Raw genomic sequence first — 23480 nt, 5'->3', positions numbered from 1 at the left:
CCCCCACAGCACCTCCTAAGCCAGCTGAGGCCCCTATCCAAATACCCATGGCACCACTTACAAAATCACAGGCACCAACACCAGCACCCCTGCCGATCCAGGCACCACCACAAGTGCTACAGCCAGCCCAGGGCCTGCCCACTCAGAGCCAAGACCCAGAAATAACATTCAAAGCTCCCTAGTCTGTGAGGCCTAAAACCCTCGAACTTGTCGGACAGAATCAAGGGAAACACTCGAGACACACCTAAAGACCTCGACACACCCGGTGCCCCACCACCCACACTAGACATGGCTAACTATAAGAAAACCTTTTTTGACGACAAAGGAATTGAACGTCTTACAGAGGGACTGTCACAAGTCTAGAATACCTTGGAGTCAGACTCTTCGCAAAAGATCCGGCAAAATACGAATACCCTGATAGATTTGAAATTGGCCAAAAAAATCAAAATAAAAAATAAAGTGGTTATTAACGAAGGAGAATACCCACATAGTCATGATCAAGAAAATACACAAATACCCTAAGAAGGGCAACCTCCGTGTTACCCACGGAATGATTGAGCCATGAGACAACATAGACCAAATAAACAGCAGGTACCTCACTGCATAACAACACAATACATGTGGTACACCATACACTACACTCACGACTCACAATCATTCAACACAACGTACTACACTGGACAACACGTAAAAATGAACTCTGCAACACATACAGCAAACACGATCCACACATTCTCATAAACAATGTAGTAATGTAGGCAGAGATTTTGCCTCATACATACAACATGGCAGACTGATACACCTCGGCCCTCACACACCTACCCACATTGCCTACAACACAGCAACACCTGAATTTGTCTTTGCAAACCACAGAGCTCGCTTACACGACCACATAACAACCGACGATGTAACATCCAGCGACCACCTTCCGGTTATCATAACACTCTCCACAAACCCTATTATGATCCCAACACAACCCCGAGAATCTCTAGAACATGCAAACTGGGAGGGCTTCAGACAAGCACTTGAAAACACACATGTAACTGATCTCGTGGGGCAACCCACACACACAATAAACACCCACCTTGAACAGTGGTACGCAGACATACAGACGGCCCGCAAGGCCAACATACCCAGAACATATAAAACTATTCCTCACTACAGAGAAACACATCGTCTTAGATTGCTTAAAATACAATACAGGCACTTACACGAGTTCTCACTTACACAGGGGCTGGGACGCACAACTACGCACACGTTACAGAGAACTCAGGATGCAAATAACATACGAGATTAAAGTAATCAACAAACACCACTGGGACACACTAGCGCAAAGACTATGTCAAAAGACTAAAGATCCCAAGGCTTTCTGGAGCTCCTCCAGATCCAGAAGGCTAATGGGGTCGAACAAACAAACGACATTCCTATACAAAGCACATCAACAGAAGGTAGACTCGGTGGAGTAGATGGAGGCTCTCCACCAGGGGTTATGGCAACAGAACTTCCGGATCTCTCCCGCCGAGAACGCCCGCTTCGATAACATCACAGAGACCCGAGGTCACACACTAACTACAACACAGAACCATAATTCTCCCAGAAAACATCATCAGACTAAACAATCTTACAGAGGATAGTCCCCTCTCTACACTAATCACTCCAGAAGAAATAACAAACACACCAAAAACACAATACCAGGAGCAAGTATATAAACAAAACAATCATCGAACATCTGCAACCTACGATGATCCGCTGGCTACGCCACATTTTCAGCGCGAGTTTGACTACAGGATATTTCTCTGACAAATTCAAACATGTAACTATCACCCTTATTGCGAAGTCAGGCAAGTCAGCACATGAGGTGGAGAATTACCGCCCCTTGCTGGTAGTTCCCGGAAAACTGCTGGAGAAGCTTATCTTATGCAAACGATAAGACGCAGATAATCTCACACCCTTCAAAGTCACAACACATCATGAAACTAACACAACGAGCTATACAGAACATCAACACCTTTGAGCACCAACGGAAAATAAAGACGAACATAAACAAATTGAAACTCATGCACATTGCACGCAGAGTCGCACAACCAATCACTGTAGACAACATCTACATCCCTTACACAAACAGAACAAATATACTTTGTCCTATGTAGCGGCCGTATAAGAAGGAAAAACTCTCGCAAGATAAGGAAATAGCTCACTGCCACCACCCATTTAGTTTACGTATGGGAACGTTAATGGTTGTGAGGTGATAGTGTAAAGGAAGAGTGTAGGGAACGGAAAGATAGGGAGTGTATGTGTGTGTGAGAGAGAAAGAGGTGTGTACATGTAGTGTGCGAGACTACGGTAGACGTGTTCTGAGCCGAGAGGAGACGTGTGCGGGGGAAAGATCTCCCGGACGCAGATTGGTCCTGCAATGCTTATACGTATTATGAGACAGGTCTGGTCATATCTTCCTTTTACAAACCTTGAGCCTTACTCATCGATTACAGTACTGCGAGGGGTCTTTCTAAACAATCTTAAAATATTATTCATTTATCCAAACAAAACCATAAGAACATTAAGAACACATAAAACTAAAACGGACTTGAACATAAAACAGGCGAACATGAACATAAAACACCAACGTAAAACTAGAACAAACACGGACATAAAACACTAAAAATGAACTTGAACGAAAACACCTACGTAAAACTCACTAAAACACAAACGTAAAACACACTAAAACACAGGCTTAAAACGAACGTAAAGAAAAGCTAAAACTGATTAAAAAACACGTAAACGCAAGGACACATTAAAATACTTAACGTGAGAGGCACCGGTCTTATAAAATCACGAGCTTTATTAAAAAATCACAAATATCTCCTGATACCTAAATAGAGATAAAGCTCGCGACTAACAGCTGTCGAGGAGGCCCATTCCGGGGTTCCTCAAGCGACCTCCTCCAGTCGTGACCCAAGGACCAATCCCCTTATTCTTACCTCTCATGTATCTTTTTGGCTCGGTGGCGCGAAAATGTAATTAAGGAACCGAATCTCTCAAGTTATTAAAAAACAGCATTAGAATATTAAAATTAATCAAGTAAATACGTAACAGGATCCCAAAAGAACTTAAAATAATGAATAGTGAATTAAAAGATAAAACGTGATTATTCCTTGTTCACTTTTTCTGCCAATTCTTTAATGTATATTGCAGTTCCTTGCATTTAGGTGTGGAAGGGTAAAAACACATTTAAAAAGAACATTTAATACAAATAAAACAAACAAAATAAAACAATAAAAGGGAGGAGGAGGAATGGCCGCATTTTCTTTCCCTTGTGCCCCGTTTTCTATGCAGGCGCGTAGCCTCGGGGCGAATTCGCGGCATCCTCAGCCCGCGGAGATAAAAAAGTTGGTAGCACTGCCTTCCGATATATATTTTTTTCGATTTTCTTCATGCCTGCGAGAGAGTGATAGTGAGAGGGGGTTTTGATAACTTATTTACGTCATGGTCACGGCGAAAACCCATGATTCACGACACCTACAAGGGTATCACATCGCACGTCACACAGACAATCTCACAAGCACGCTTAACACTCACCAAACTCCGACGCTTCTCATGATGCACACCACGAACGAAACTCAGACTTTACCAAACTATTGTCAGACAAATTCTAGAATATACAGCTGTACCCCAAAGGACTGGCTAATCTACGCAGCACAGCAATAATTATATCGATAACAAACTGAGCGAGCTTCGGCTCTGCCAGCCACACCTGCCGTTACCTGACAGGTACATGCGTGCAGCGCAATCACGGTAGCCAATCACGGGGGAGAGAGGGCTGGCCACCTTGCCGCGACTCATAGGTATATATTCGTCATTGAAGTTACCACGCCTTCGGTGTACACACTTCACAGTCCCTCTCCCCTGTGGTGTACAGAGAGAGATCACCCAATTGGCGTGGCATTATTGTCACCCACTTGGCGTGATCCTCCAGAGCAAAAGCCACCAGACTTGAGCTTGATTGTGATACTCTTTGACAACAAACTACACAGAGAGCTCCGCCAATTTCTCGTGGTTCGCCGCGACAATTGGCCAGGCCTTCTCTTGTAGTAAGTGCCCCACTACCGCTCCCTTGGAGAGCGAGGTTACAAACCAGGTCTGGACCCTCTGGTCCTGGACATAGTTTGTGGCCACGCACCAAGGGCGACTTTTCGGTGCCTAACTCTTGCCCTCTCCTTCTGACTTCCTGGTGCAGCCTGGGCCTGCGGGAAACGTCGATTTCCAACATTCGCCTGGGCTGCGGTGACGTGATCACACCCCCCTTGTAGCAGGATTGGGGTACAGAGCGTTTACCACACCAAAACTCCGAGTTCAGCCCAACCAGGGGGATCTCCTGTCCTGTGGTGCTGAGGGGTTGAGTGTAGGGATCAGAGCTTTTTTTGAGGCCCTACTTAAGACCTCACCCTGAGAGTAGGTATAAGGATAATCCCCGAAAGGGGACCAATCTGTTTCCAACTCTCTAAAAGACCACAAAATGAATCTGAACATGGTAGTCACCCTGGAGCCTTTCAAGGTTGCAGGGGGGGGGGGGGCGAAAGAAAAACCAAAAGCAGGCCGAACGTGTCCAGCCTGCTGAACCGAGCAAGGACAAGACAGAAACACCAAACACAAAGTCTGTCCATTCACACCAGACTGAGGGAATCCTGAACTCCCCTCAGAACTCCCTCAGTCAAGAAGGGGCTCCAGCTGAACCAGCTAAACCAGCTGCCCCAACTTCTAAAGGCCTTAAACCCCTGCAAAGGGGAGGCATGAAGCGACGAAGGGTGGAAACTGACTCTGAAGAAGAAGGTTTAAAGTACAAAAAAAAACTGAAGACTTCGACAATGCATACTAGCTGGTATGGGCACTGGAGAAGGAAAGAAACGTCAGACTATCAATCCGAATCTCTAGAGATGAGGGCATGATCATTGCCCCCAAAGACAAAGCCACCATGAACTTCTTGCAGGAAATCAAGGTGCTAAAAGACTGATCTCCCAAGTCCAAAATGGTGCTACTTGGCTTCCCACTAGGGTTCGACGTGGAGGTGATCACGTCTCTCCCACAAGTGGTGGAGGCTTCCCGCATGACCAAAGGGAAGTCTCCAACCAGACAAGTCCTGGTTATCCTCAAGGGAGCCCCAATCAACACCCTTGATCTGGGTAACTGGGGCTCATACAAGCTCAGGATATATGTGCCAGAGCCCTTGAGGTGTTTCACGTGCCAGAAATTTGGGCATCACCAGGCCAACTGCAAGGCCAAAGCCAAATGTGGTGTATGCAGCGAGGCACACGAAACCGAAGTGTGTATCAAGGCACACAAAGATGGCCAGAAGGACACAACAGCCAAGTGTCCAAACTGTGCCAAAAAGCATCATGCCTGGAGCCTGGCTTGCTCTGTCAGGAAACAGGCAGTGATTAAGAAGCAGGAGCTAGCCAAAAAGCGTCCTGACTTTGTCCCTGCGCCCCCAGGCACCTACGTCTGGGGCAAAAACAAAAAAACAAATCCAAAAATCAAAGACTCCCCGACCTCCTAAGAGGAAGGAGTCGCCCCCACAGCGAAAATTGGATACCTTTAACAGAGAGGAATTCCCCAAGCTTGCTAGTGGCATAACCACAGCAATGGTCCCCCCAGTAGATGATAATCTTTTCTTTGACGAGAAAGATATGACTCTCCTGTTGAGTGCTTTAGTTTCTGCAGTAACAACAGCCTTGGGGAGGACCAGTGAGGAGGCGGAGAAAGCAGTGCAGGTCGCAATGACAGCTATGACCCAAACTGTGGCAGCTCTGAAGGGAAGGAAGCTAGAAGCCTCCAAACCGATAACTAGCAGTGCTCCCCTCCCTAAATCCTTGGATGGCAGGCTAGCTTCGGGAGAAGCATTACGTGAAACCCCAGCTAGTCTGTCAGGACAGGCTGAAACTGTGCAGCAGAAGCCCCCACTGCAGGCCGAGTCTGTACAGCCAAAGTCTCGTCCCCTGACCCGAGGTGGCACTTCCAACCTAGGCTTTACACCCCTCGGTAGAGCCTTAACCGGAGTGTCTGACTTAGAGGTTGTACAATCCTCAATCAACTAGGATCTGTATTTATCTGATGCCACCAGCACTGGGTCATTTCAAGCTGAAGCAAGTGACTCTGAGTAACCATCATGGCACACAATCTAAGCATTCTGCAGTGGAATATCTGTAGCTATTAAAGCAAAACTCCTTTCTCCAGTCAATTGTGCGAGCAAGGAGCATTGACGTCGTCATGCTCCAGGAGACACTAACTATGCGATCCGTGTGCTTCTCAGGATATCATGCCTTCACCACTCCAAACCTGGATGGTGCTAGAGGCCTGATGACCCTGGTAAAAGAAGCTATCCCGTGCTCCTTAATAGCTAACCCGCCGCACTGTGGAGATGGTGTTGAATCTCTTGCTGTTGAGATTCAGCTACCTGGGGGCCCTATAAAAATATATAATATTTATAGCAAACCACTGTGTGAGAGCTTAGATCTGAACCAGGTCTGTGCTACTGCAGCACAAGACCGAGTGATCATAGGGGAAGACTTCAATGCACACATAGCCTTGCTGAATCCCCGCAAAAGGCCGAACGCGGCAGGCATTCACATAGCAGAAGTACTTGAGACATTCCCTGAGATCGCTCTTCTCAACACCAAAGAACCAACGCATGTGAAGGGAGGGTTCTAGACCTCACCTTTGCCACTGCAACAATGGTGGAGAGAATTCGGTGGTGTGTCGATGATACGGTTACTAGTGATCACTACGGCATAGTCACCACACCAATGGATGCAGGTCCAGCCCAAAGACCACATCACATTCCTAAATGGAAAACAGACAAGGCCAACTGGTTTGCCTTCCAGGAAGGCTTGGCTCGATGTCTGAAAGACAATTAACCCAATAACAATAATGAAAACGTGGATGTGCTAGAGGCAAGGCTAATCCAGGCCATAAACCAGGCAGCCTCACAAACCATCCCCAAAACTCTCCCATGGTCCAGAACTCACAAAGACGCCTGGTACTATAATGACGAGATCAAAGAGGTCAACCACAGGGTTAATATGTGTAGAATAAACTTCCGACGGCAAAGATCTCCCGACAATCTGGCCCTGTTGAGGGAAGCTGTCGTGGATGCCAAGGAAACTGCCAACAGAGTAAGGCAGGAAAAATGGCTGGATTGGTGCCAAACTTTTGAGCACCAGACCAGCCTTACAGAGTTGTGGAAACGGGTCAGGCAAGCGACAAGCCGCCAAGCCCCGAACTGCACTCATGACCCACAATCAGAGGCAAACAGATTGGTGCTTGAGTTCTCTGCCAGAACCAGCACCAACAATCTGCCTCCAATGATGAGAGAAAAACAACAAAACTTAAATCCAGAGACTTGTTCTCATAAGAGACAAGGCACTCGAAGCTGATGAAACGGTGCCTTGCTCTCTCTTAGGGAACTAAGAAAATCATACAAATCCAGTTCTGGGTCAGCACCGGGATCTGATGGGATCTCTCACCCCATCATTTCGCATCTAGGCCTTGCAGGAGAACTTGCATTCTTGCAGGTTATCAACTGGCAAACAGCCACGGTGCCCCAAAGCTGGAAACAAGCCACAATAGTTCCCATCCCAAAACCAAAGGAGCCTGGCAAGTACTGTCCCATCTCTCTTCTCAGCTGCCTGGGTAAAACAGCTGAGAAGATGGTACTCAACAGGCTCCGATGGAAAACGGGTCCCCCTCATGAACACCTGCACGGGTTCACAAGGGGTAAGAGCACTGCTCATAGCATTTCCACACTCTTAAGCACAATCTGCACCTCGCCCGCCGTGGTTGTCTTCCTTGACCTGGAGAAGGCTTTTGAACTGGCAAGTCTGCTTGCCATTCAAGAGACCCTAATCCACAAAGGAGTCAAAGGCAGACTCTTGGCTTGGATAGCTGACTATTTTAAAAATAGATCAGCAAATGTCAGATTTCAAGGCCACCTCTCACAGCACATGCCACTTGAAAATGGAACTCCTCAGGGAGGGGTTCTTAGTCCAGCCCTGTTTAATACCCTCATGTCCAACATACTCGACATTCACCTGCCAGAGGGATGCAAGATCATCTCTTATGCAGATGACTTGACAATCATAGCCTCTGGCAATCACTGCCTTACTAGAGCTCAGCGTTGTCTGAACCTGGTGTCTGAAGAGTGTTGTAGGACGGTTCTAAAAATATCAGCAGCAAAATCCAAAGCAATGGCTCTGAGAACCAATGTCAGAAACAAAAAACTCACTATACAGGGTATGGATCTGGAATGGGTGAAGGACTATCTATACCTTGGTGTATGGATAGGACACACACTCACTTTCAAAAAGGAGATCCAATACCTGATTGACAGAACCAAGGAAAGACATGACAGGGAGACACATAGGAGCAGGACACAAAGATCATTCTATGTACATGCTGTCCGTCCTATTATTGACTATGCATCTGTCGCCCTCATTGCTTCCAGCACAACATTAAAAGAAAAACTGGAAACAATACAAAACGAAGCAGCCGGGATAATTCTAGGTGCACCTAAGTGGACAAAGGTCATCAACCTCCTCATGGAAGCTGATTTACCGTCCATGGACACTAGAATTGATCTAATGGCAGCATAGTTCCTTTCCAAAGTCCTGCAGGCACCCACAAACTCCTATTTAAGACAAAGAGTTCTCAGACGCCTACAACAAGATTACCAGTTGTTTGCGGACAATTCCTGGCTCACACATACAGCCAGAGTTTTGATATGCATTCAGCTAAAAGATTCATTGCTTGCCAAGGGTATGGACTCCCCTCACCCTGATTACAAAGAACCCCCGCCGTGGGCAAACGAAATGATCTAATTCTCAATTCTAAATCTCACAATGAGAAAAGATCAATATTCCATGCCTACCCTAAAGGCACAAGCACAAAGGGTCATTGAACAAATAACTCCGCCGGATAGTATAACTTACTACACGGACGGATCCGTGGATCCAATAAACCATACTGCAGGCGCTGGCTTTGCAAGAAAGGATACCACAGCATCCATTAGGGTCACTGACAATGCCTCAACGCTTCAGGCTGAAACGGTTGCGATCATGGAAGCATTGACACACGTCCCTGAGAGGAGGGCACGTTGTCATTCACACAGATTCAAGAGCAACTATTGACAGCTTACAGCATAGCATGCCCCCAGATAACGTCTACCTCTTGACAACAGTACTAAACATAGCCCAAAGAATCCTTAGTCAAGGTAGAAGAATCATCATAAACTGGGTCCGAAGCCACATAGGCATACAAGGAAACGAGCTTGCTGATAAACTAGCCGAAAAGGGCAGGGGTATGCCCCCATCCTCCATGATCGTTAAACCCAGCCGAAGGGGACTGAGCCAAGGTACCAAAGCTGCAGCGTGTGCAGTCCTCCAGGGAGCACATAGAGAAAACATCTTAAAATCGCTCGCTGCCAAGTGGTACTCAGAAGCTTCAGGCTATGAGCCACTGGTCCTTCCTCCAAACACAAAAAGAGGTACCGAAGTCATACTATTCAGACTAAGACTAGGTTACCAATGCGCTTGGCAAATTATTGACAATGAGACTGCGAGGTTATGCAAACACTGCGGCGAGCCTAACGCCACCCTGTTACATTACTTGCAGAATTGTGTACACACACAATTTCTGAGGCAGGGACCACCCACCACAGCCGCCGGGCTGGTAAAAAGGGTCTGTAACATGCTTTCTCCATGGCAGCTGGATCGCTTGCTTGCAATCCAGCCACCGCGATAAGCATGCAGTTCAAAGAAAACATCTGAGTTAACTAGAAATAGTTAACACAGGCCGGGCCACTCCAGAGAAAAGGCCCGGGCGAAGCATGACTTCGCAAATCTAACTGAACTGTACCACGCCTTACTATCTTGTGTTGGTAAGACCATGAAGAGAGCGATTTTGAACAGACTACATCACATCATTCCCAGACTTCATCCAGACATTTCTGCATACCAAAAGGGTGTAGGCACTGGTGACAACGTTATCCTTTCATTAGTAGACAGGCAGGACAGTGCAGTTTTTTTTAGACTTGAAGAAAGCCTTCGAATTGGCCAATAGGGACGCCATTCTCTCCTTGTTGGCCAGCAGAGGCATCAGTGGGAGACTCCTGGGCTGGCTCCAAGACTATCTCACTGACAGACAAGCCAAAGTCAGGTTCCAGAGCCAATTATCTGACCTGTATACCCTAGAAAATTGTATACCACAGGGAGGACTTCTTAGTCCATATTTATTTAATATCCTCATAGCAAAGTTGATGGACATCACCTTCCCTGACAAAGTTCAGTTACTTGCCTATGCTGACGACATCCAGCTAGTTGCTACAGGTCCTCACAGATATGTCGATGCACAATCTGCATTAGGTCTCAAAGTCAATCCTAACAAATCAAAGGCACTTCAGATCAAATGCCTCGGTATTCATTTTAACTCCGTGCTCTCTGCCACCACACAATGCTACCTTTACGACAGAACAAAATACCGTCTCAACAGTACTCCAAAAGCTTACATCTAGTAAATTAGAGGCAGGTTTTAGTTTGCTTATTTTATACCCATGCAATTAGGTCGCTTGTTGACTGTAGCGTACCAGCCCTAATATCAGTGAAAAGGATGGATGGATGGTCTCTTTAGAGACCATCCAAAATAAGGCAATGAGATCCATTATTGCTGCCCCAATGTGGACAAGACTAGCTGACTTGCGGGTTGATTCCTTTTTACCATCTCCTCACACCAGAATCAGATAAATTGATGTCACGTGTTCAAAGATGATAACACGTTCCAGGCCTTCTCCTTTAAAATCCATTAAGAGGGCACTCCAAGCCCCCAACATGCACAGAAACCTCAGATGGCACAACCTACTAGTTGAGGCCCTTAACTTTTTCAACATAGCACGTACTATCACAACCAAGGGAACTGACAGCTCTAACCCACACTACCACCCTTAACCAGCTTGGAAGGACCAAACCATCCAGTTTCATACTGACTATATCTACAACAAGGGCACTCTGTACTCCTGCCATGGTAGCACAACTAGTGGAAACCATAGATGCTCTCAAGGCTGATATCACTCTTAATTTTCACTGATGGTTCAGTCGACCAAACGACTCAGGACGAGCTTGTGCAGCTTTCGTCACTGAGAGCCAAGGGACTGCACACCGTGTCTCAGATGGGGCATTTTCATTACAAACTGAAATTTATGCAATCGAGATGGCGCTTAAGCACACTATCAATACTGAACACTACCCCCCTTCTTGCTCTCTCTATTTCTTTCTTTCTGTCTTTATCTATTATCTCTCTCTCTCTCTCTTTCTCTCATTCTCGCATTCCCTTTCTCGCTCCATTATCCACATCTTCACAGACTCTCTTTCAGCCATGCAGACACTTCAAGAAGATTAATTCACTGACAATATCAGACTCGTGACGACTATCTTCTTCCTCATTCAACAATTAGAACATAGGAGCCTCACCATTTGGTGGATCCCTAGCCACTTTAACATCTCTGGAAATGATTCAGCTGATGCTGCAGCGAAGAATAACTTAAGATACACTTCTGTCACAGGACGCATACCGCCCAGTTTCATCCAGCTCAAAAGACAGGTCAGAAAAACATCCTATGAAGTTCTACTCAGAACACAGGGTATGGCTGACTGCAGGATCCCCATCAGCAAAGTGGTACCAAACAGATACTAACTACGATCCACCTTTTTCAATAACCACTCTCACCAGACATGCAGCTGTAATCCTACACAGACTCCACTTAGATTACAGATTTAATTGGGAAATTGAATCCAGACTGCCCAAGAAATGTCATTTAAATGTCATTTGTGTGATCCAGTTACAGAAGAGCCACTAATCCATTACATATTGGACTGCCCCAGTATTCAGCAACTTAGACCTCAGACCACAGCCCAAATCACAGAGATCATTGTCAATATGCTCCTATCGCAGCAGTGTCTCATTGACATACTTAACATATGTGATGCCCTACACGTCCTTACGAAGGCCGCTCCACCGAGATAAATACTTCGTTTTTAATCAAATAATATATAATAAAAAAAGGAATAAAAAAATCCCTATCCCACCAGATAGGTATCACCAACCCTTTTTCACGTAACTCATTCTGGGTGGCATTAGCATAACCCAGGCTAGTCATGCTCCATCCATCACCCTGCATGACTGGAAAATGTACTACCAACAACAACAATGTTACCATGATCAACATTCCAATAAAACCAAACATCTCTCCCAGAACTCCATTCAGCTCTGCGCGAGCTGCCTCACCAACGTCGTCTGCAAGCTTCTCGGACCCTTTTAACGGGTGCCGCCTTCGATCGTTCTCCTCTCCTTGTTCCTTTGATGTTGTCTGCGGTCGCCGGGGGATGGTCACTCCCGATGAACATCTCCGGCTCCTGCTGCTCTCTGTGCTTCGTGGGCGACGATTCTCCCGCGGGGTCAGGTGCTTCGCCGATCCTTGGCAGTGTCCCGGCTCTCGTGGGTTCATTCTGGTGCTGCTGTAGCCGACACCCGCAACCTGCAGCGTGGCATACTTCCCCCAGGTTGGGTCCAGGTCCACAGCCTGCCCTCTCGCCCTCACCATCAGCAGCTTCTCGACGACGCATACCGAGACCTGGTTGACCACGGACACCTCACGGTTCGCCCATTGTGCTTCGCAGGCTCCCCTCGTTCCCGGGTAGCTGGCACAGCTCAGACCCACTTAAGCTCCGGCGCCTAGCCCGAATTCCCTGACCTGCTACAGGAATCGTTTTCTCCAAAATATTTAGAATTTACACCGTTTGGTGGGACCTCACTATCCTCAGAAACCATGTTATAAATAGTTTTGATAATGACCGCAAAATTCATTGGCAAAATTTAATTAAACAAACAGAATCGATGCGAGTTCGCAATTAACGGGAATTTTGGCAAAAGATTAAACAATTAAAAGGCAGTAACTTCCCTCCCTTCAGTCACCTCCTCAAGGACAACACTCAAGTTTCAGATCCCGTGGATGTTATCAAAAATTTTTCGTGATCACTGGCAAACTGTATTCTATCCTCATGAACCACATCCCTTTTTTAATGAACATTTTCAATCCATCAACACCTAGAGCCAAGAACACAGGATAGAAACAGAGCCAGAGCCAATTATCCACATGGAAAGGCTGGACGACACATGCGAACTCCGTGCTCCCATCTTGCTGGAGGAGATTAAACAAATAATAAAGAGGTTTCCTCGTAAGGCTAGAGTACTCCAGCGCCTTCATCCAGGGACGGAGGAGCGGGATAGCCCGTGATCTCTTTTTGTCTGGACTGGTCTGAGGAGATTGAGCCAGCTTTCTGAGCTTGGCAGCGTCTTCTTTTCCTTTGTGCACTCTCTCACTTCCTTCTATCTTTCTCGCTCTCTCCTCCCATGTTTTATTTGTTTGTCATTAATTTAACCACTTAGCATGGTTTTAACTCCCCCGAGAAATGGCCAGCCACGCTGTGCGCGAGGGAACACCCCGAGGCCCGCCACATCACGATGTGACGGGCCCCGAGATGTCCTTGGCTCGGCTCATTTCTCCTGTTTCGTGTTTGTTTGTTTTTTAATGTTTTTAATGTTCATTTTAACGTTCACTTTTATTTCATTTACACGTTTAATCATTATTTTTAATGCATGTAGTTGTTTCTTTTACACTGTAGTTTAAACTTGTTTGTGTTTAAGTTCTTTTAAGTTCGTTCTCGTTCTCCAACGGAACTTTTAACCTCCCCAATAAACAACTACCCTCCGGTAAACCCTATCCTCCCTTTTAATTAACTTCCCCTTCAACCCCTTTCCCTGTGTGACGGTATCTTCGACCTCATCTCCCACCTCATTTCCCTCACATCGCGTAAGCGTCCCACATCCTAATCCTTACCCTCATCTCACTGGTTCTGGATTCCCGACACGTGGCATCAGCCGCTCGTACCCGTGCCATGACCGCGGCTCCTATGACGGAAGGAGTGCCAGCGCGCGAGCCGGGGAGGAGGTGCCACGCCCACAGGTGATAATCCACCCGTGATGTGGCCGCCCGAGCACATCTCCCCGGAAGTCCCGCCGCCGACAGAGAGAAATCTCTGATCGACGCAAGCGGGGGAGATAGACTCGTTGCGGTCGCATCCGCTTTCATCCTCCTTTCATCCTCGCAGTCTCGAGGTTAGCCGAGGGCACCACTGTTGCCATGGGCGATAAGTCCGTGCACGATGGAGCCGCAGATGGCGACTCCAGTCATCTATCCCCCATCTATTACCCCGCATGCTGGGTTAAGCCCCGGCTCTTTCTCTCTTACTAAATCATCCTTTCTATCCCCTCCTTATCCTTCCCCTCTCCCTCCTTCGATTTCGATTTTCGCCGAGTTCAGCACTCACGATCCTCCAGCAGAGCAAGACACAGCAAGCAGCAACAAGGCCTACCCAGCCTTAGCCGTCGGGGGAGCCGCCCCGGTCCCAGATTCACTAACGACGTACGATGGTAAAATCACTGGTAACTATAGTTACCATGGTAACCAGACAGCGGTGGTATTCACTAACAACTTGCCATCGGAGGTACCATGGTAAATTTTACCAGTGGTCAGAGCACTGGTAACTTCTTGGAAGACGATGTGTTATCTCGTCAAAAAGTCAATATCTAATCAAAGTTTTAGGTTTATTTTTACACCTAATGTAACTAATATGTTAGCAAACACATATCGCAATACAGGCATTGTGAAGAAATACAAATTTCACGTGAAATTAGCGAGAATAAAATCCACACAAATTCTCGTAAACTTATAGGCCTATATCATACTAGAATACATGGAGTCGATAGATAAGTGAACTCTTAAAGAATTCTTCTCTGACATGATTATTACAAATGATGGTAATTTTCTATATTACCTTCGCCACACCGATATCGACGATTTTGGTATCGTTGGATTCCTGTCACTCTGCACAATCCAAATATGCAGGTTTTATTGCACGGAAACCCCCCGTTAGCGGCAAACTTGGGCATTATATCGGGGGCGACGATGTCGGAGCGGCGGTCGGAGCAGCGGACGTAATATAGTAATTTTGACGATTTTGGTATCGTTGGATTCCCCCCCAACCCGATAACCTACAATAACCTAGGATTTTTAAGATACTAACCTGATTGATAAGTGCCGCCGATAGTAGAGAGGGTGCTCCCTTCACGCAGAATCTCATCCTGGCTTGTTGCTACCTCGCGCAGAAAATCTATCTCGGAGTAGGAGCACCCTTCACACACTGTCATCGCGGCGGCCATGGCGAAGTACTGAATGCGACGGTTATTTCGGTTTGGATTTCGAAAATCGTGGTTCCAGGGGACGGGAAACTCGACCTTGAGGCCATCGGCGTAACATCGAGAGAGGCGGAAAACCCGCCGACGAGGGCGCTCGTCTGTTCATGGTATACCCCGTTCATCCTGATTATACTCCAATCGTGTCTGTATACAATGCTGACTATGTCAAGGTTAGTATGCTGATTCAGTGGGAATGTTACGAGGTAACTATAACACGTCCGCTGCTCCGAGATCGACGATAATTTTGTAACGCTTTAGCCTGCCGGGAATACTGGGTAGAGGTTTTGTTTCCTCGGCGGGGGTTGAGGGGCGGTAGCCCCCCAAGGGGGGGACGCAGGGGGTACAGCCCCCTGCAATGGAAAGTCATGTTTGTTATATCATTAGTGTTATTTTACCCCTATACGTCCGCCGCTTTGCGATCGACGAGAATTGTGTAACGCTCTAGCCTGCCGGGAATACGTGGTGGAGGTTTTGTTTCCTCGGCGGGGCTTTCCTTAGGGGGGGTCGCAGGGGGCGCAGCCCCGTGCAATGGAAAGTCATATGAATAACCATGGTTATTTTCACTGTGGGTTATATTATTAGTGTTATTTAACCTCGATTTTCTCTAGAACCTTCCATGCCCTCCCTTGCAATCGGGGCCAAGTTTCTCGCTAACGGGGGGGTTTCCGCGCAATAAAACCTACATATTTGGAATGTGGACAGTGAGAGGAATCCAACGATACCAAAATCGTCGATATCGGTGTGGCGAAGGTAACATAGAAAATTACCCAAATGGTATAGAAAAAAATAGCTTGCTGATATATAAACTGGCAATATCAACGCTAAACGAGTATAGCAATTTCTGTCTGTCGGCATTTTGACAATAAACTCCAAAGTGCATGGGCAAGAATAAGCTTTAAATATTTCCTTTGACAACAGATAGCGATTACTAAAAATTTTGATCCGGTTCTTTGTTAAACAATGATGAAAAATAATCAATCAATAAAAACTGTTTGGACTAATATTCATAATATATTAATAATAATATTTATTGATATAATATTAATAAGTGTTTGTATTGGCTCCTATCTATACAGTAAAAATATATCCCATATGATGGATATGATCAAATAAATTCATTCATTTTTTCTACATGTACTTGAATAATACTTTAGCTTTGAAGATCATTTTAAAAATCTTGCTGTGTATAGTTCTGTTTACATATGTGATTGGCCGAAGGAACCTAAAAAATTATGTATGGCGCTCGCTGATTGGTGGAATTACTTTACTAGAGCCCTCTGTTGGCTATCATTAGAATGAGTCGATTTACGATTGAACTCAGCATATCCAAATTACCATTTCTTCGTGAATCCCAAGTTGCCATTACTGGTATATGCAATGGTAAATGACCGCTGGCAAATGCGTTACGATCGTATGTTAGTGAATCCCGCCCCCGGCTCCCCCTGTCGATCTCTAGCAACCAGCCATACCTGTGGGGCACTCACACCCACACACAAAAGCTCCTTAAAGAGATGATTAACACCAGTCTATGGCGGATGCAAATCCATTGCCATACTGCCTTCTCGTCGGCGGTCCGGGAGCGAGACCATCTACGGCGCCTTCTTCACCCCCTTCTCTTCGTATTGGGGAGCGCCAGCTAGTACGACCAAGGCTGGCCACTTTCCCACTTGGTACGAAGCGCCATCGACCAGGCGTCGGGGCATATCTATGCTTACTGCAAGGGACTTGGAACTTAAGATAATCTTAGCACCATCCACAGCACCCTTGATGGAAAAGATGGACTTGCAGTCTTCCTAGACCTAGAGAAGGCCTTCGAACTTGCGAGACGAAAAGTCATTATACAAATCCTTGCCTCCTGAGGTGACTCCGGCAAGATACTCTCCTGGACTAATGACTACCTTCTCCATCGTAAGATTTTACGGTTTTGGAAATGGAACCCCCCCCCCCCATGGAGGGATTTAAGTCCCTTCTTGTTAAATCTCCTGATAGCAGAACTCCTTTCCATACAGCTACCTACTGCCACACCTGTTCGCCTATGCTGACAACCTCTAGTTGATCGCCACTGGCGCATCTCGATTTCCACATGCTCAGCAAGCTCTTGACCTAATAACCAGTGTGTCACACCCTAGGACTTAAGCTAAACTCAGACAAGATGAGGGCTCTCCAAATCAGACGCTGCATTCCTAACCACCACTTGTACATAGAAACCAATAAGATAGAATAGGTCACTTCTCACAAATGTCGTCAGAATGATTCCTCCTCACAACTAAAAAACCTTTTGGACATTACCAAAGCTAGAATTAAAGTCTTACGACGTCTCACCACAACAAGACTAGGCGCTGGCTTCCATGTCCTAAGATCCTTCTATGTACATGCCATCTGGTCGCTCATAGACTACAGTTCCAAAACAGGTGCATGTGTGTCATCCTCGGTGCACCTAGGTGGACATGCCTCGTAAACCTGCGTCTGGAGGCCAAGTCAATTCCCCTACAAACAAGAATTCAGCAGATTGTAACAGGTCATGTGTGTAAGATTCTCTACGAGGAATCCTAGCCATCCCTCAAGCCCCTCATCGCCGCGTCCTTCCCTGGCATCATGAAGTCCATCAATGCATCAACTCCATGATCCTCCCTCTGGCTCTAATGTCCCGTGGCATCGATGCACCACATCATGGGTATGAAGAACCCAATCCCTGGGAACCATCACTCACAGCCTTCCTCACCAACAGTCTCCCGAGAGCTAAGGTAAACTGCTCTCCGACTGACCTCCAGAAACTATGAGAGACCATTTTTTCAATTGAGAATGACAGAGACACGGCTGTCATCTACACTAATGGGTCTGTAGATCCAGAGTCAGGCAGAGCTGGAGGTGCATTTCTTTGCAACGACCATGTACAGGCATCGAGGCAGCAACGATTCCTCCATTCTCCAAGCTGAACTCCCTCTCTGCTATACAAACTTTACAAAAACAGGCTCACTTACACGTGTATTTAGTTATATCCTCTTTGTTCAAGTTACAACAGTTGACACAGCAGTTCAAGACGGTCCGATTAATGTGGATTCCTAGTCACATCAGATTAGAAGCAATGGCCGTCGACCTAGTCGACGTTGCAGCCAAAAACAGCCTACATCAAACTCACATCCAGCTAATCAAACCAAGCATCAGCCAGATTAAAAATAAAGCCAATATTATAGCCACTCACAAAGCACTAGTCCAACACCAAGTCTGGGTTCAAGCTGGAGCTACTACGGCTAACTGGTATAAAACTGCCACTGAATACAACAACATCACCATATCCCGTTCAGTATCAAGAAAAGATGCAGTTATCATAAACAGGCTACGACTAGGATACCCTTGTAACTGGGAGATTGGCGAACGAGTACCGAAAGAGTGCATTCATTGTCAGGCAGTGGTGAGCCATCCACTCAACTCATCAGACCACACCTTCAGGGATGTACCAGATATGGAAACCACACAAAGACGCATAGTAGCAGTAACTTGCACCCGCACACTACTCGAGTTAGAAGAGTCCTTCCAATCAATCTCGTAGCACGTAGCAAGTTACCACGATTAGTCACTTTGTCCGCCTCGGCCCGCCCAAGGAATCTAGAAGGGAGGGAGCGTCATCCCCATTGAGCTCTGTAGTAACACTTAACAAAATATGATTTTTTCCTGTTTGTTTTCTAAGCTTCATTATAATGAAAAAAGATTCGCATGCTCAAACAAAAGTGTGGATTTTTTGTTGCACTCCTCATACTGATAATTATGATGAATAAAAAATGAAAAACAATCCACAATTGGAAACAATTTTTGTGTCCTGATTGGCTAGCTATGGCGCCACTCGGGTGACGCCATAGTTCTGCACCATTTTGACAGGTCATGTGAGGCGGGAAAGCGCGGATTATTCAAGTGTGTTGACATTCATATGTATATATATACACATATATGTATATATATAATATGACATATATATATATATGTATATATATATATATATATATATATATATATATATATATATATATTTATATATATAATATGACATATATATATATATATATACATATATATATATATATATATATATATATATATATATATATATATATATATATATATATATATATATATATATACATATACACACACACACACACACACACACACACACACACACACACACACACACACACACACACACATATATATATATATATACATAATATATATACATATATATATAATATATATATATATAATATATATAATATATATATATATATATATATTATATATAATATATATATATAATATTATACATATATATATAATATATATATATATATATATATATATATATATATATATATATATATATATATATATATATATATATATATATATGTATATATATATACATATTTATATGCATATATACACACACACCCAGCTTGTTAAAATGGGGCTGGGCTAAAGGTACGGTCAGACTACCCATAGATTCGTGAAATCCAGCGATTTGGAATGGAATTTGCCCACGCATGGACTCATTTCACTGGACATACGCCCACACGATCGATGCGATGGAAACCCACTCGTCCATCGTTGGACGATTGGGAAAATTGCACACGTTGAGAAGCTATAGTATGCATGGTATACATTTCTTTTCATTTCACAGTGTAAATATTATTATGTATTTCAAATTATTCAGAGTTATTCATATTTAGTTTTACATCATTATTAACATTTGAATATAAGTTAAAGTACGAATAAATTAAAACAAAAGCATTGACCATGGATTCTCATTTGACTGACGAGTATAAACAAACGCGTAGGCGCCATCTTCAAGTTGAAATCGCAGATCCCGTGAACATTCAAAATGTGGAATTCTGAAGCAATTTTCGCCCTCCTTGAAAAGGTTCGAAAGGAAGAAGTGCTTTGATATATCAAGCATCCATTTTACCACAAAAAGAACATGAAACGGACTCTCTTTGACAAAATATCTTTAGAACTGATGTCGGAGTATCCACAGCTTCTTGGACTGACTACGGGTAATATAATAATTTGAAGTTATAATTCTTGTATATTTTGTAATTCATTTAGGACTAAGTTATAAGTTGCTTTTGTGAGGCTGTTTTCAAAGATTGTGTGATACATGTATAAGCTGTGTAGGCTACCTTACAGAGAAATTTGGCAAAATGAGCAAAATTCAAAGGCAGCTGACATGATTCTTCTCAATTCAGTAATATATATGATCATTAAAAGTATCAATAAAATATTTATCAGGGAATTGATTTATTTTAGACTATATTTCCTTCCCTGAAGAAAGTTAATCTTTTCTCATGTATTTTTAATTTACCTTATACTTATATTTCACCAAAAAATACATTGTAATGATTCATAAACTCACCCAAAAAATATATTTGGGCATAACGTAACACTTTGTAAACAAGGATATGCTCTAAAACAAATTTTCTGAATAACCATTAATTATATGTAAAGGTCAAACACTAGCTTTTAATTTTTAATTGTGAGTTTGTGGCTGTTAGGAAGGAATTTTTATTCCTCTTTGCTTAGTCTTTGATTGTCAAAATTACAACCTTCATTATGGCAATTGACTCATAATATTAGTATACATTCTTTCATTTGTATAATTTATCAGTTTTTGGAGGTCCCCCAAGAAAATACATATTCACAATAAGATTCAGAATGACCTAGGCTAGGCTTTAGACTGGATATTATTCTCAAAGTACTAGTTATTAATGAATGTGTCATCTACACTACAAAATTCCTTTGGTATTTTTAAATGAATAATTCCTGAATCATTTACAGGTGATGTTATGAACAAGTTCCAGTTTCTCCGGGGTCAGTATCAGAAAATACCACGTAAAATCAAAAACACTCCGAGTGGCTCTGGGGCTCAAACTCCGCAGAAGTGAGAGCTTTTCAGCTCATGTTCCTTTCTGCAGTCAGTGTATGATAACTGCCCTACTGAGTCGAGTTTCATACACCCAGATGACTTGGTAAGCACAAGTGAATGTTTTTAAACTGTTAAAGTTATCATTGGTACTTATAATTAATAAATATAAAATATATGTAGTTAAGAAACTGTGGAAATATTAAAAATTGCATTTACTTTTAAAAGGAATGTCAGATGAAGAATAACTTATTGAAAATGCTCATTATTAATACACACAAAATATGTTTAGCTAAGAAACACTAGGCAAATATCAAAAATTGTCTTTTCCAAATGCTTTCTTGTAAAAGAAGTGTCAGATGAAACATAACTCATTATTTGTTTGAATCATTCTAACATTTGGGAATACAAAAATTTAAGTGATTTTTATTTATTTTCAGAATACACAAAGTCAGGAAGTGGTGGTATACGAGGAAGGAATCGAGGATCTTGCCAATGATTGTGAAACTACAATTTCACCAATCACGACTTCATCCAAATCAACTCCTTCCCGTCTGACCTCTGGATCAACTCCTTCCCCTGAGCCTGATATAACTGGAGACATTATGATAACACCTATTCCTTCTACCAGTTATGCAGGAAACCCTCCAGTGAAAAAAAGGGAGAAAGAGGAACATGAGCAGTGATCCTCTTGATGAAATGATGGCAAAGGCTATTGATAAAATGGAAAATACATGGGCTGAACAGTCAAGGCTGCCTGTCCGCTTTGACATGGCTACTGAGGCTGTGATGTCACTGATGAATCACCTTGCCTCTGATGAGGACTTGAAGTTGGAGTTCTCTGTGGAAGTTATTGAACTTGTGGCAAGAACTCTAAAAAAGTCTAAAGAAACGCGTAGGAACACTAATAATCAAAATCTGCCATAGATGGTAGTCATGTAAGAGTTAAACAATTTGTATAGCTGTCATTTAGTAATGGTTTGTATATAGTCATGAATTTATTACTGTGATTTCTTATCTTGTCAGTAGATTGTGTTTTTTTTCACATAACAGTTATATATTTTTATATAGTTTATTTATTCAGTAAGTTTAGGTTGTAAGAATATTAATGTAAGTTTAGGGTAAGGATATTAATATAAGTTTAGGTTATAAGGATATTAATGTTATATATTTTATTTGGAGATACACTAGATTCTATTATTTTCTATAATAAAAACATACATATATGTATTTTTTCTTTTTCCATTTTTGTATAAGGGCATATATTTATTACTTAAGAACTGCCACATTTAATGAGAAAGTTATTTGTAGTCAGTAACATCATTTGATTGTTATTTGAAAAACATATTTCTTGGTTACCTGGTAATGGGTTGAATGAGAAACCAATTTAGTTATTTCAATTTATTTCTAAAAATGAACAGTATTAAATATAAACATCAATGATATATTTATGTACGCATTTAAATGTGCACCATATAATTTATAAACATTATGACTATAAAAGGGAACTACATGCAAACAAAACTGAAATATCACATCAGAAGACCAATACAATTTGGTTTAGTGCAAGAGGGCAGAATCGTCCTGCCAAGAAACTCTACCTCTGCCACTGAAGTAGTCTTTGAAAGTATTTATCTCCAAGACATCATTGGCAGGTCTTCTTCCTACATTTGCAAGCCTCTGAATTCCTAAGGTCTGTAAACCATTACTATTATTGCCAAGCTCCTGTTGCATTGGCTGCCTAGTATTAGGTCTCAAAAAATTATGGAGAACCACTGCTGCTAAAATAATTTTCTGGGTGTTTGTTGGGCTTGAATGAATTGGCTGTTGAAAAACCCGAAATGTAGCAACAATAATACCAAAGGCATTCTCTGATACACGGCATGCTCGTGACACTCTGTAGTTGTACATTCTTTGTTCTGTACTCAAGTTCTGGCCGGGATAGGGTTTCATTAGATACCTTTTAAGGGGAAAGGCATCATCACCAACAATTACATATGGAACTTTATTATCTGCATATGGTAATGTATCAGGTGGGGGAACTTGCAGCATTTCCTTTTCTAAATATTCTCTTAATTTACATCGTTCCCACACACCTGCATCACTTGATCGTCCCTGAGCTCCCACATCAACATACAGGAATCTGTAATGAGCATCGACAAGGGCTAACATTATCATGCTATGGTGTCCCTTAAAAGAAATCGTTTTCCAT

General features: G+C 43.5%; 1 long non-coding RNA gene across 1 annotated transcript; it reads left to right on the top strand.

Annotated features, from left to right (window-relative positions):
• Nucleotides 1-19825: 19825 nt before the first annotated feature.
• On the top strand, nucleotides 19826-22444 carry LOC113830329 (uncharacterized). Its single transcript, XR_003477956.2, has 3 exons — nucleotides 19826-20402; nucleotides 21184-21374; nucleotides 21709-22444. It is a non-coding gene; the product is annotated as an uncharacterized lncRNA (long non-coding RNA).
• Nucleotides 22445-23480: the final 1036 nt, after the last annotated feature.

Source organism: Penaeus vannamei, chromosome 25, assembly GCF_042767895.1.
Source record: "Penaeus vannamei isolate JL-2024 chromosome 25, ASM4276789v1, whole genome shotgun sequence".
In the NCBI taxonomy this organism is placed as follows: Eukaryota; Metazoa; Arthropoda; class Malacostraca; order Decapoda; family Penaeidae; genus Penaeus; species Penaeus vannamei.
Note: the sequence above shows the minus strand (reverse complement) of the source record. Positions and strands in the feature narration are given on the sequence as shown.